This window comes from Quercus lobata, chromosome 8, assembly GCF_001633185.2.
Source record: "Quercus lobata isolate SW786 chromosome 8, ValleyOak3.0 Primary Assembly, whole genome shotgun sequence".
Classification (NCBI taxonomy): Eukaryota; Viridiplantae; Streptophyta; class Magnoliopsida; order Fagales; family Fagaceae; genus Quercus; species Quercus lobata.
Window position 1 is genome coordinate 16288593 of NC_044911.1, and position 12936 is coordinate 16301528.

At 34.4% G+C, this 12936-nt stretch overlaps 1 pseudogene; it reads right to left on the reverse strand.

Annotated features, from left to right (window-relative positions):
• Nucleotides 1–251: 251 nt before the first annotated feature.
• On the reverse strand, nt 252–4361 carry LOC115958311 (annotated as a pseudogene).
• Between the last annotated feature and the right edge of the window lie 8575 nt (nt 4362–12936).

Below are 12936 nucleotides of genomic sequence, written 5' to 3' on the forward strand. Positions count from 1 at the left end.
ATGAAGGTCAGTATCACTGATTCTTCTTGGTTAAAGCTATATTAAGAAACTGATAACATTACAAATGAAATTTCAAACCCTTCTTTTTGATTCATTTTAAGGTTTTTTTTTTTTTTTTTTTTTTTTTTTTTTTTTTTTTTTAAAAAAAAAGGTGTTTTTTCTAACGGCAAATGAAGAGATGGGTTACAATACACCGACAGAGTTTTTTCTATGGACAAAATGCCAACTTTTGAAATGTGGTATATCTCAACATATTGTCTCTCTTTTCATAAAAAGACTTTTTAAACGTTATTACTTTTTAACTCTCAAAAATACAAGATCCCAAACATTATAGTCCTTGGCTAAAAACTAAAGCTGTTTGATCTTGAACAATGTGATGACATTTTACCTTCCCTTTACTAACGTGATAGTAATTTCATTGGCTGAACATGCTTCATGCTTTGTTGATGAAGAATCTGCTTCAGGTAGAGCCTTTTCCATATAGAAACCTGGTTGATTGGGCTTAGGCAGTAAAATCTCACTGCTTAACATTAGAACCACAGATGACATGTCTGGCCTATCTTCCGGTCGTTGCTGCACACATAACAAGCCCACATGAACACATCGTAGCACTTGATCAGATAGAGTGCACATGTTGCCTAAAGCTTTATCTGCCAGTTCCATTGCCTTATCTTCAATCCATAATCTCCAGGCCTTAAACGAGGTCAAAATCATAAATGTAAGAGGTTGATTTGGACATCTTTTTATTCCTAATTTGTGCTTCTTTTAGCCCATGACTACTTCGCTTGATTAGAGGAAAAAACAAGGGAATTATATATGATTGCTAAAGCATGTCATTGGCAGATTTCCTTAGAGGAACTATACTATTTAAAACTGCAACTCTGTTCAACATAGTAAATTAGTAGAATAACTCTTCATGCTTACATGTCCAAGGAGATAGAGGTGGTCTTCTAGGTGAAAAAACCCCCGGTTCCTTTTCCCGCTCACTATCTCTAACACCAAAACTCCAAAGCTAAAGATGTCGGATTTGATTGAGAACTGTCCATGCCCCGCATACTCAGGAGACATATAACCACTACAAAAAAACCATTGCAAGCTAAGAGAATCTTACAAAAGAAAAGAAGTGTAAATTATGTAAAAAGTAAAAGTCCACCTACTATGTTCCAACAATTCTATTGGTGTTGGCCTCAATTTGATCTCCACCAAATGTTCTAGCCAAGCCAAAGTCTGAAATTTTTGGATTCATACTTTCATCTAGAAGGATATTGCTTGCTTTGAGATCTCTGTGGATAATTCTGAGTCTAGAGTCTTGATGAAGATAGAGAAGCCCCCTAGCAATGCCACAAATAATGTGGATGCGGTTATGCCAATCTAGTAATGTGCTTCTTGTATGATCTGACCAATTTATGTTCATGTTAGCATAATCCTACCTGAATTCTTAACAAACAATTTCATCGATGGAAGATGAAAACATTAAACTTGAATGTCATTGAGCAAGAAAGGTCAAATCTCAAACCAAAAATAAAGGCGTCCAAGCTTTTGTTAGGCATATATTCATAGATTAACATTTTCTCATTTCCTTCAATGCAACAACCGAGAAGCTTGACAAGATTGTGGTGTTGTAGTTTAGCAATTAAAATAACTTCATTTTTGAACTCATTCAATCCTTGTCCAGAATTCTTAGAAAGCCTCTTTACAGCTACCACATGCCCCCTCTTGCAGTGTACCCTAAAAATCAAAAGATTAGGAAATTTTGCCAAAGAAGATAGCTCGTCTAGCTAAGCATGTTTTTGTTTACCTTATATACAGATCCAAAGCCACCTTCTCCCAACTTGTTGTTGCTTGAAAAGTTACAGGTGGCATTAGCGATGGCCATCAAATCAAAGATGGGTAACTCCATATCTTCTTTCCTGCCTTCATTGTCATAATCATTCCTCATGATTCCTGAAATAATAGGAGATGGATTGGCATGAATAACTTGAATGGTATTATTGAATTGACTAACCACCAAGTCTGATGCATTTCTTCAAATTAAAATTTCTTTGTTGTAAAATCTATTATCATGCATCAGAAATTATCAGTCCATGTCTTACAGCTTTACCTTTGAAACGAAGTTTCTTCTTCCGAACATATGAGATTACTCCAAGTATTATAATTCCCATGACTAGTATTGCAGAGGCTACTATGATTCCTGCTTGTTTTATCTTGCTGGAATGTCTGTTTTTCTTAATATCATCTGAAAATGAGAAGTAGAGTAAATGAACATATATGGGGCTTTTGTTACTAGCTTCATAAGTACCTGCTGGTTGCCAAGCCTAATTCATGAAAATAATTTATCTTGACCTTAAATAGGAAAGAGAAATGGTAAAAATAAGGTGGATGAATCATTAGGGCGCAACACAATGACATCCTAGTTCCCATGGCACAGAAACCACCACAGTTTCCTGTACTTTTCACATTCTTTTTCAATTTTCTAACTTGTGAGTCAGACTTCACCAACCAAACATCCTACATATTTTGCATATGTTTTTTTTACAAATTAATGTTGGTTCTTGTCCCCCATCCCCACTCGCTCCTTCTTCACCCCGAAAATGTACCGAAAAGAAAATGTCTGAATGAACATATGTTAGAAGTTTTGAAAACCACAAATAGCCTGTCAACTCAAATCAGAGGACAGTACAATCCATGCTATCTAATGGGAAGTTAGTGCTGGTTGGTGTTTAAGGCAAGCTATGGTAACTCAATTTTAAAAAAGGGCCTTATGTTTTAAATGGGGAATACCTTTCTCTGTATTCAGCAAGAAATTTTAGTGAATTGTAAGGTTTAGATTCTTATGGTTCTTCTGTGGAAGTACTATGCCTGCAGGACAGTTGCTGCCAGTTTGAGCTTGTATTGTGTATCTTTCTATGAATCAATTCACTGATTCATCCAAAAAAGAAAAGTACCAACAGAAAACGAAGCAATATATGTGGCCAATTTGTCCTTTATTTATAATAAATGAGAAAAATAAAAAGAAAACATACAAGAGAAGTAAAAAGTACCTATTTCTGAACTGGCCAGCCTTATATATAGGTCTTGCCCACCATGGGAGTATACTCTCATATCGTTCAGGTTATTGAACCAAAGCAAGCAGCCACTTCCTTTTCCCCTGATATCTAAATTTGAATATGCTGTGCAAGAACAGTTTTTCAAACACAATCCCTCACATTCTTCAAGGCTCATGGTCATATTAAACCAGGAAGAAGATGTGTCAGGCAATTTCAACCCCGTGTATTTCTGGAAGACGTCTCCAGCATTGCATTCCAATTGAGTCCTCCGAACACAACCATCAGACCAATCTACTGAATTCCAATGTTTTTGAGATTTGGACACAAACCCTTCCAAGCATGTACATACTGGAGAGCTATTAGCATTGCAGGTAGCATATGCACCACAGAAGGCATAATTTTCACACTGATCCACCTGGGATGTAGAGTAAAGCTTCCAACCGTGTGTCCGATCATTCCATGTAAAGCGTCCCGCAATGCCTGATGGGCTACATACAAGCCTTGAAATGACTGAACTGTTCACAAGTGTGAACTCGTAATATTCCTCATTCTCATTCAACACAAATTCATACTGAAATATTGGATTTGGTATTAACCCAGGATATCCTGTAAAACGTAGGCCATTCCATGACCCTGCTCTAGTAGTTATTTTATCTCCCTTCATAGCAACTAGCTGTGGAAACCCATGAGGATTTATTCTTAATAAAAACTCGCCTTGAGCAGGATTTTCTGTGCTCTTCCAAGATGTTAAAGAACATTCTAGACCTGTCACAAAGTTCTTTCCCAACTTCATTCCTGGCAGCAATGTGTCGCAAGGATAATCAAAACTCTGCCACAAAAAGTTCTCCAGGTCATCGTCATTTCCATCCTTCACAACAAGATTTCCTGAATCTAAGAGCTGTACGACTGGACTCTCTGCAGCACTTGACGTATTGGATGACCAAACGATAGTATCTGTGTTGCTGAGAACAACAATATCTCCTTCATTTGTAACCTTCAAAACTCCGGAGCGATTAGGAATTGGAGTCTCCCTGTTAGCTACCCATACAACTGCGTCAGTAGATATCCCATACCATATTCCCAAGTATCGGCTTTTTGAATTGCCAGGACTGAAGAATCCCAGTTCAAAGGTTCCACCAGCTGAAACTAAAGTGTCACCGTCTCTGATGGAATGGCTTGGAGTGATAGTGTCTATTGCAGCAGAAAATCTTAAGAAGCAGGATAAGAAACAGTACACAACAAGAAGTTTAAAGACAATCATTGATTGTAGTGTACTTCTTTGTTTAGAGAAAGTAATATATAGTATATATTATACAATCCCCTTGCTGCAATGAATGGAATACGCATATCATTGATCGTGGGTGAAATATAAAATTTTTGCTTAACGGGTATCAAAGTGCAAGCTTTTGATGGACTATAAATAGGCAAAGACAATCAGTAATTTTCATAACGAGTAACAGACGATTCAAGAAGCTAGTCTTTTTATATTAAAGAGAAAACTGTTACTTGTTGTAATTCTGGGCCTCTGTACCTTCTCATACGTTTACACAATGTGCAGACGGATAGAGAGTCGGCAATTCTAAATCATCCTTCATATGAATTGGTGATGACTTTAGAGGATACCATGTTACTGTAAAAAATTTGAATATGGACCTTTATTGTTTGTTTACATTGTACCGGATAAAGTAAAAGAAGAATTTCCCTTTGAATATGGACCTTTATATATTTACGTTGTTCCAGAAAAGGTAAAAGAAGAATTTACAGTTTTGAGTATAGACTAGAGGTTCCATATTAATTAGTGTGAATGGAAAACATATTAATTTTGAGGATCCTTTTTCAAATACATGCAGTAGTAGTCCAACTTGTTATAATCAGGTTTTCTCTATGACCCGTCACGTGGGATTGAAAATTATTCTGATTTCCCAGCCCAAGCTGTCAGGTCATTCAAGGAACCTGGTTGCCGGTTGGTGGATTCTGAAATGTTTCTGTCTTTCTAGAGAATGAGAAATTTCTTCAATTTGACGAGTAGACTTAGTTCAGGGTTTGACAGATCTCGAAATGCCATAGTTTTAGAATCGAAGGAAGAAAAATAACTGACCCGATACGGTTTTTTTTTTTTTTTCTCGGGTAAAAACCTGACCCGTTTAACTCCAAATCGGGTCAACTTTTGACCTGTCTCAACCCGATTTTAAAGTAATTTTTTCCATATATCAAATTCGAAACAGTACATACATTCTTTTTCTGATGAATAAACAATAACTTTATAGTATGATGGAATAAGAGATCTTGACTTCAATTATCATTTATACTAACAATCAATTGATTTTTTAGTTTGATAATAAAAAGTGTAATCATTAAAAATAATTGTCATAAATTGAACCTCTATAAAAATGAAAAATACAGTACCTATATTCATTTCAATTGACAAACGCATCTATGATTCACAGCATTTATGGTGGTTATATACCGTACCTAAAACAATTTATGATTCATAGCATTTATAATATATTTTTCTTTTTCTTTTATGGTGATGGAAAATTAAGGATTGTATAAACTTAAAAATTTATGCATTATTTAATTTTTATTTTTGAGTAATTTGTTATTAGTTCTCTTATATGTATTGAAAAGAAGACAAAAATAATAAATATATATATGTGTGTGTGGGGGTGGGGGGAGGGGGGATAATTATTATTATTATTATTTTGTACGAAAAAAAATCCAAGTTGACCATAACCCAATCAACTTGACTCTTAACCCAATTGATTTGACTCTCTTGTAACCAATTTATCTTTTTTTTTCTTTTTTTCTTTTTTTACTGGAACTGGATTAACCCAACCGAACCAATTTGCCAAGTTATCTAGGGTTGCATTCTTAAAATATTTTGTAAGAATCATTAAATAAAAAATATCTCATGTTTTTGAGATAACGTTTTCTAGAAAATGAATTATTTTTCAAAAAGTATTTTCTATAAAACTACCTCATTTTTCTATGTTCAGTAGAAACCTTAAATGAGTTGAAAAATAATCTTCTAACTTCCCTTATTTAATTTGCTGAAAGATAGTCGTTTTCCAAAAAAATTTAATGGAAAACAATTTCTAAAAATAAGTCATACTTTTTCTGTTTACCAAAAATAATTTTCTTTTGGCTCTTTTTATTTTTTTATTTTTTTATTTTTTTTTATGTTACCAAACACTGAAAACACAAAAAATTATCTATATACAAAGTTTTCCATCAAAACGAACAAAGCAATATAATTTTTTATAAAATTTGAGGAATCGAATTGAATGCAATACGTAGGAGAGGCCCAATCCAATGTTTGCTATTACAAAGAAAATAATAAAGTGTAGAGTGAACCCATTAAAATGGAAGAGGAACGGAAGCATATCACTTGTATTATAAGTGTTAGATTTAGACACTTGAACAAATAGTATTTAACCAGTTTTAAGGCCAAGTTGTTAATTAGATTAATTATGCAAGCCTTTGGTTAAACAAATAATCAACCATATAATGCACAACAAAAAAGTAAATAATACAAGATATGATGACCTATAAAAACCAATAAAATAAACTAGTTTCACAGTAAAAAATTGGGGAACAAATCCCAAGGAAACAATTTCACTATAAGCTGGAGATTTACAATCTAGAATAACCCTATTTGTAGTAAATCTAACTTTAGTTACTTAACTGAGCTCTAAATCCCACAAATTTTCTTTATAGTGAACTGTTACAACATGAACCTCCAATCCACGCACTTAAAAATCCCATTGAAGTTTTAAATCAACTTAAACCTCCTCCAGTCTGACTTCAATACTACCCTTGAAGATTTAGATCTCTAGCAGCTTTGATGACTAGAATGAAGCAACAATTTCTACGACACCGGATCTTGAGTTTCTTCAAAGAATATTACCGATAGAAGATTTGAGAGAGTTTTGGGAACAAAAACCCTATATTTAGAATTGGAGGTACAAGAGGCACTTCTCTCTCTATCAATAGATTCTCTTATTTAGTGTAAAATAAGTGGCACAAAACCCTAGTAGATAGGATAACACTAGTAGATAGGATGATGAGTTGGGCTTTAAAATCTGCAAATCAATCACTCGAAATTTCTAGATTTGCACTCTGAATTGTAGAACTTTGCAGCAATCTTGTCTTCAAAAATAATATTCTATAGATACTTAAAACTTGTCTTTTGCTCATGAATTGCCAACAAAAAAAAAAAAAAAAAAAAAAAAAAAAAAAAAAAAAAAAAACCTTAACAATGAGGATAATTATTGATTTACATTTAGCAGCACTACTCTTATAATTGATCGAGGACAGATTGTATGCCATATTGCTTTGTTTTCAATGGGTGCTTTTTTTTATTTATTTGAATGAATCAATGAATTGATTCCAAGAATTAGCAGAATATAAACCAGAACTAGCAGCTACTGGGCTGAAGACACAGTACATATTTAGGGTATTTCAGAGCAACAGGCTAGACCCAAAAAAAATAAAAAGGCCTAAGGCTTGTAAGCTTAAAGTACTAGCAATTCATGCCCACAGATCGTGAAAATACAGCCCATGCAAATAAGCTCATGAATTTGGTCTTTCTAAGTATCTTTAAGGCTAAACCAGCATAAAAAGGCCAAACTTGGACCCATGAAGTCGGTGTCAGCAAGTAATTTCAGCCAGATCCATTTTACTGTGGACCAAGTCTACATGAAAAAGTAAGAAGCCCAACAAAGGAGTAATTAGGAGCGGTAAATTGGTGGAAAAAGGGTCATTTTGCATTAGTTTTGGCCTTTCGGGTTCATGAAAAGTCTCTCTGCTGGGCTTTGGAACACTTCAGAAACCATAGAGCCCATGAGCAATGCAATTTGCACACCCCCGACTCATGGAAGAACTAAAATATTTGTTGAATGGATTTGAAATCCCTTACCCATCTCAAAAAAATAAAACAAAAAGACAAACAAACTTTACAAGATAGAAATATTTGCTCATAATAAAGGATTCAATTAGCATTTAATGTTGATTATCCTAATCCTCACATTCAGCAAATCGAGAAAGTCAAATCCCTATTGAAGAAATATATTTTCGTGGCCTCGGCCAACTAATCGTGTGAGACTTAAGAGGAATCAGTAGCAGGTTGATGCTTTTCCGTTTTCACTACTCAAAGCAAGTCAATAGTAGTATCTAGCAAGCACATCAAGTTTTCCTCTCATTCAACAGATTTTTTAGTGACTCAAAAATCTTTAAATGGAGGACTTGAACACTAGGAAGATCAGACCTTAGAAGATCCGGAGCAATACAGGAAATTATATTTGTTTGCCTTTTACACTCTTCATAGACTTTCAAAAACATTCAATAGATGGTTCAAATCACTTCCATGAGTTTGTGAGGGCACTAAACAAGAGTGATTATTTTCTCCTTCATCCCACTAATCCCTATTATCCTTTATTCTAAAACTAACACGGTAACACCACAATTTGTCTAAATTTTGTGAGCAGGCCATTGTGTTTTTCCTTCTTTTATAGGCTTGTCAAGTGTACTGGCGACTCTAGAAATTTTTTCCAGGATATACCTCAACAAGCATAAATTACACAATCTAATAAAAAGAAAATTTTATATATTAACAACAACAACAATCAAAAAACACGCAAATAAAGTCAACATGAATTCACTTAGAAGATGAAGATGAATCTTACACAGGAGATGAATCTTGGGTAAGTGGTTTTCTTATCAAATATTTGTCCATAATTCTAACAAAAAAATAAATAATAAACTATAAGTTCATTTGAAATATTAATAAAATTATTAATTATTATTGTTTAGCTATTTCATTAATTTGTTTGTCTTTTATAAATTATAATTTGTTATATTGTTGTTTCATTAATTATAAAATTATTAATTGTTGTTTAGCCTAATATAATATAATTTTTTTTATCTTTTATAATGTATTGGTTAATTAAATTATTAATTATTATTTATTAGTTGCTTCATTATTTTTCTTTACTAACTATTAGCACACACCCATATGCATTATCCACTGCCTGCCTGCTTGTACTTCCCACCTGGCCCCATGCCCCATTCACCCTTCCCCCCACTCAACAGTCAAGCCCCAATCACAAGAGCCAATCAGAGATTCACGATCACAAATCACAATAGACATTACACTAAAAGACAAAAAAGAGAATCAGTCAATCACAAATATTAGTAAGGTTACAATAAACCTAAGCAATTGCAGTTCAATAAAGCTAAGCAATTCACCAAAAAAAGAAAAAGAAAAAAGAGAATCAGCCAATCAAATTAAGTCTTTAGTCTTAAAGAGAGAGAGACTCTCATTTCACTTTCATACTTTTAGTCTTCAGATAAAAGAAAGAGAGAGACAGAGAGAAGTAAAAGAGTAGAGAGAACCCATTAGAGAAAAAGAGAGAGTCAGAGAGAAGAAAAGTGTAAAGTAAAGATGAAATACCTTGAAGTTGAGGGAGTAGGGAGGCCTGAGGCTGAGGGGCGGTGCCGTCGGGCTGGGCAGCATGTTGAGGCGACTGGCGAGGAAGGAATTTCCAATTCGATCTGTGCTATTCCAATCTTCGATCTAACTGGCGAGGCCGAGGCAATGACCAATCTCTGATCTGACTGACGATGACCGATGGCAATGAGCTCTGTTGCTTGAGTTTGAGATAGAGGCGCCGTTTGTTGGTCGTTGATGACTGATGAGGTTTTTTTTATTTAGGTTAGGTTTCTTGGTTTCTGATTTCAGTTTTCACTACCATCCGTGGGTTAGGTTTGCTACCATCTGTCTTTAGGTTGGGTTTTTATTTATTTATTTATTTTTTTTTTTTGAGAATCCGTGGGTTTGCTACCATTTGTTAGGTTTGCCATATGTTGTTTTTTTCTTTAGATTGGGTTTGGTTTCTCATCTGTTGTTTAGGATTGATGTTGGGCTTTGGGCAGTGGGCTTGCTCCGTTACAATTTTTTTTTTTTTTTTTTTTCTAGATTTTAGTTCAAATTTTTTTGGGCTTGTTTTTTGCTTGAAAAAAGAACATATAATTTTTGAGGGTGTTCCTGATTTTGCGCTGACAGTGTTCCTATTTTTTTTTTTAAGGGTAAACAAATAAGAAAATTTAAATTATTATATATAAAAAAAAAAAAAAAAAAAAAAAAAATTATTTTCAGGTCAGGGTGTTCCTGGGAACACCCTGGCCTCAACGTGGCGTCGCCACGACTCAAGTGCTACGTTGTACTAGGATGTGTTGCTAGCCTTCATCACTATCCGAGTAGACGAGAGTGGCGGATTTAGCTCCCCAAACTAAATCCAAGTCAACAAGGGTGACCAACTAAGTGTGTCATGAGGTGACTCAAAAAACCCTCAACATACTTCCATAAAATAACCATAGCATTCTTAAGTAGGTAGCTGCTAAGGACAAACTAAAGTGCCCTTTTACCCTGATTCATAAACAAACATCAGACCTAATCTCTTACAATTCACTAACTATTATTCTTACTAGCTACAGCTTACAGAGAATGGGATTCCCTATTTACAGCTACCGTTAGACTCTTTTTTAATTGAGTAACATAGCTCCCTTTTGTTAGCTACAAAAAGTAAGCAATGGGAGACTAACAAGAAAATTTCTTATTTTTGCTTTGCAAGAAGAACGGGTACAAAGAACAGAACTTACTCTTACTATGTTTATCACATTTGCATTTTCATTACACACTCTGCCACCACATGGATGGCTTCTATCATTCCTCCCTCTGCTCTGCCCCCATCTCCCTCCTAGCCACCACCCAAAAATAGGGTAAAAGACCACATAATTAAGCTAGATTTTTCTAAGTCACAGCTAGAACTTAATTGAAACAAGGACTTCAAATGCAACTTGACTTTACAAGTGATGGAATTTAACAGCCGCAATCAACAGTTCAATTTTTTTTTTTTTTTTCCTTCCATTGTAACAACTCAAAACAAGCTATATATATATATATATATATATATATCAATGTCCCAGGCATCTTAGTAGGCTCTTTTAATCTACTACAACTTCCTGTTTAATAGCTTGAGTTATACTGTCCTCTGATTTGAGTTCACAGGCAATTGGTTCTTTTCAAACATGCTAGCATATGTCAATTCAGACATTGCTCTCCGTGCTTTTGGGGTGAAGACTGAAGAACCGACATTTGTAAAACTTAAAGAACATCTTTGGGATATTTGGTTGGGGAAATCTGACACAACTGCAAGCTATAGAGAATTGAAATAACAATGAAAAGTGCCTGAAATTTGGTGGTTGCATGGAAACTAGAATGTTGTGGTGGTATTTCACCCTACTCCTTTATCTACCTTATTTCACGTCATGCCACTATACTCCTTTTATTTTAGATTTACACTTCCTATTTACGCTCAAGATGAATTCTACTTTCATGTAATATACCTGGCAAGCTGCGGGTACTTATTGCTGGGGATAGTGGGGTCGGGAAGAAGAATAATGAAGGCTTTAAGGCGCATAGTTGCTGTCTTTAACACTATAATCCAAAGAGTTTGCTAAGGGTTGCAAGCAATTAATTAGTCTCTTAGATACAACTAAGCTTGAGTATTTGTAGATAATAATTAAACTCAAGAACTTCTATTAGAAAATATGTTCTGGCAGTAAAATAATAGAAGTGCAAGAAAAAATGAACTTGCCCTCTATTTATAGATGAAGTGAGGATTTAAATGAATAGGCACCATGAAAGGACACCAATTAGGTGTTATACCCTTTCAGAAAATAGTTTGAACCATTTCTGACCGTTAGACGCATGAAACCATGTCAAAAAGATCAGTAAAACTTTAAAAACACTGTAGAATTAATTTACAGGGATAAGGGTTTTCCTGACACTCACCTAACATCTTAATCGACCCAACTTGTCAGAATTGCTGACAGAGATCGAACCTCACCTAATCCTCATCTGACATCTCATTCCACTGAGATAATGAAGACTTTCACAATAGGATTCCTGTTCAATCTAACTTCTAATATTACAACCTACTTATATTTAACAAATATACAACACTTATGAAGCTGGTAACAAATGAAGTTAGGTTTCCACTCAATTGTAATTTGACAAATCAGGATCAAAAGTCAGATAAAATTTTCATTCATTGACTTGAGATATCATGTCTGTCTTCATTGATTATGTTATTTAGACAGCTGATATCTATTAATTTTGTTTCACATGGGCTGAGGTTACTAGTTATTAAATATTATTGTCATATGTGTAATTAACTTTTTGTAACCTATGGTTATTTGAGCTATTATTTTGTTATATTACTTGTTCTATTTTCCACAGATATGTGTAATGTGTTTTGTTCAAGTATTTCAGGAATTACAAGTTTTCTACAATTGCGTGCTGGATTTTATTGATTCTTATAAGTTAGTCAATCCTATTTTAGTTTATGGTTTCTTAGGATTGTCTATTTTAGATGAGATGAGTCTGTATCAAGTGTTTTGTCACCTAATGGCCAGAGGAGGAGATTGATAGTTTTTTCAGTGCTGTCTCATTCGATGACATTTGCTTGTAATCAAACAAAATTCTTGAAGTATTTTGTGAAAGTTCAAAAACGTGTATAAACACCTTTGAACGTTTAGACCCCCAAATTACAACTTAACCAATTCAAGCAATATGTCAAACAACTAGTGTGCGGAAACTTAACATATGTTATAATATGAAATTGGTTAAAAACTATCTAAGCCAAAACAAAATACAATCCATAGCAGATAATAAAAAGGCAAAGATAAAGAGGAAGGAAGATGCAAACACAAAGACAACACGCAATGTGTTATCGAAGAGGAAACCGAAGCCCTCGGCGTAAAACCTCTTCGCCGCCCTCCAAGCGGTAAACAATCCACTAGAAAATACAGTTGGGATACATGGACA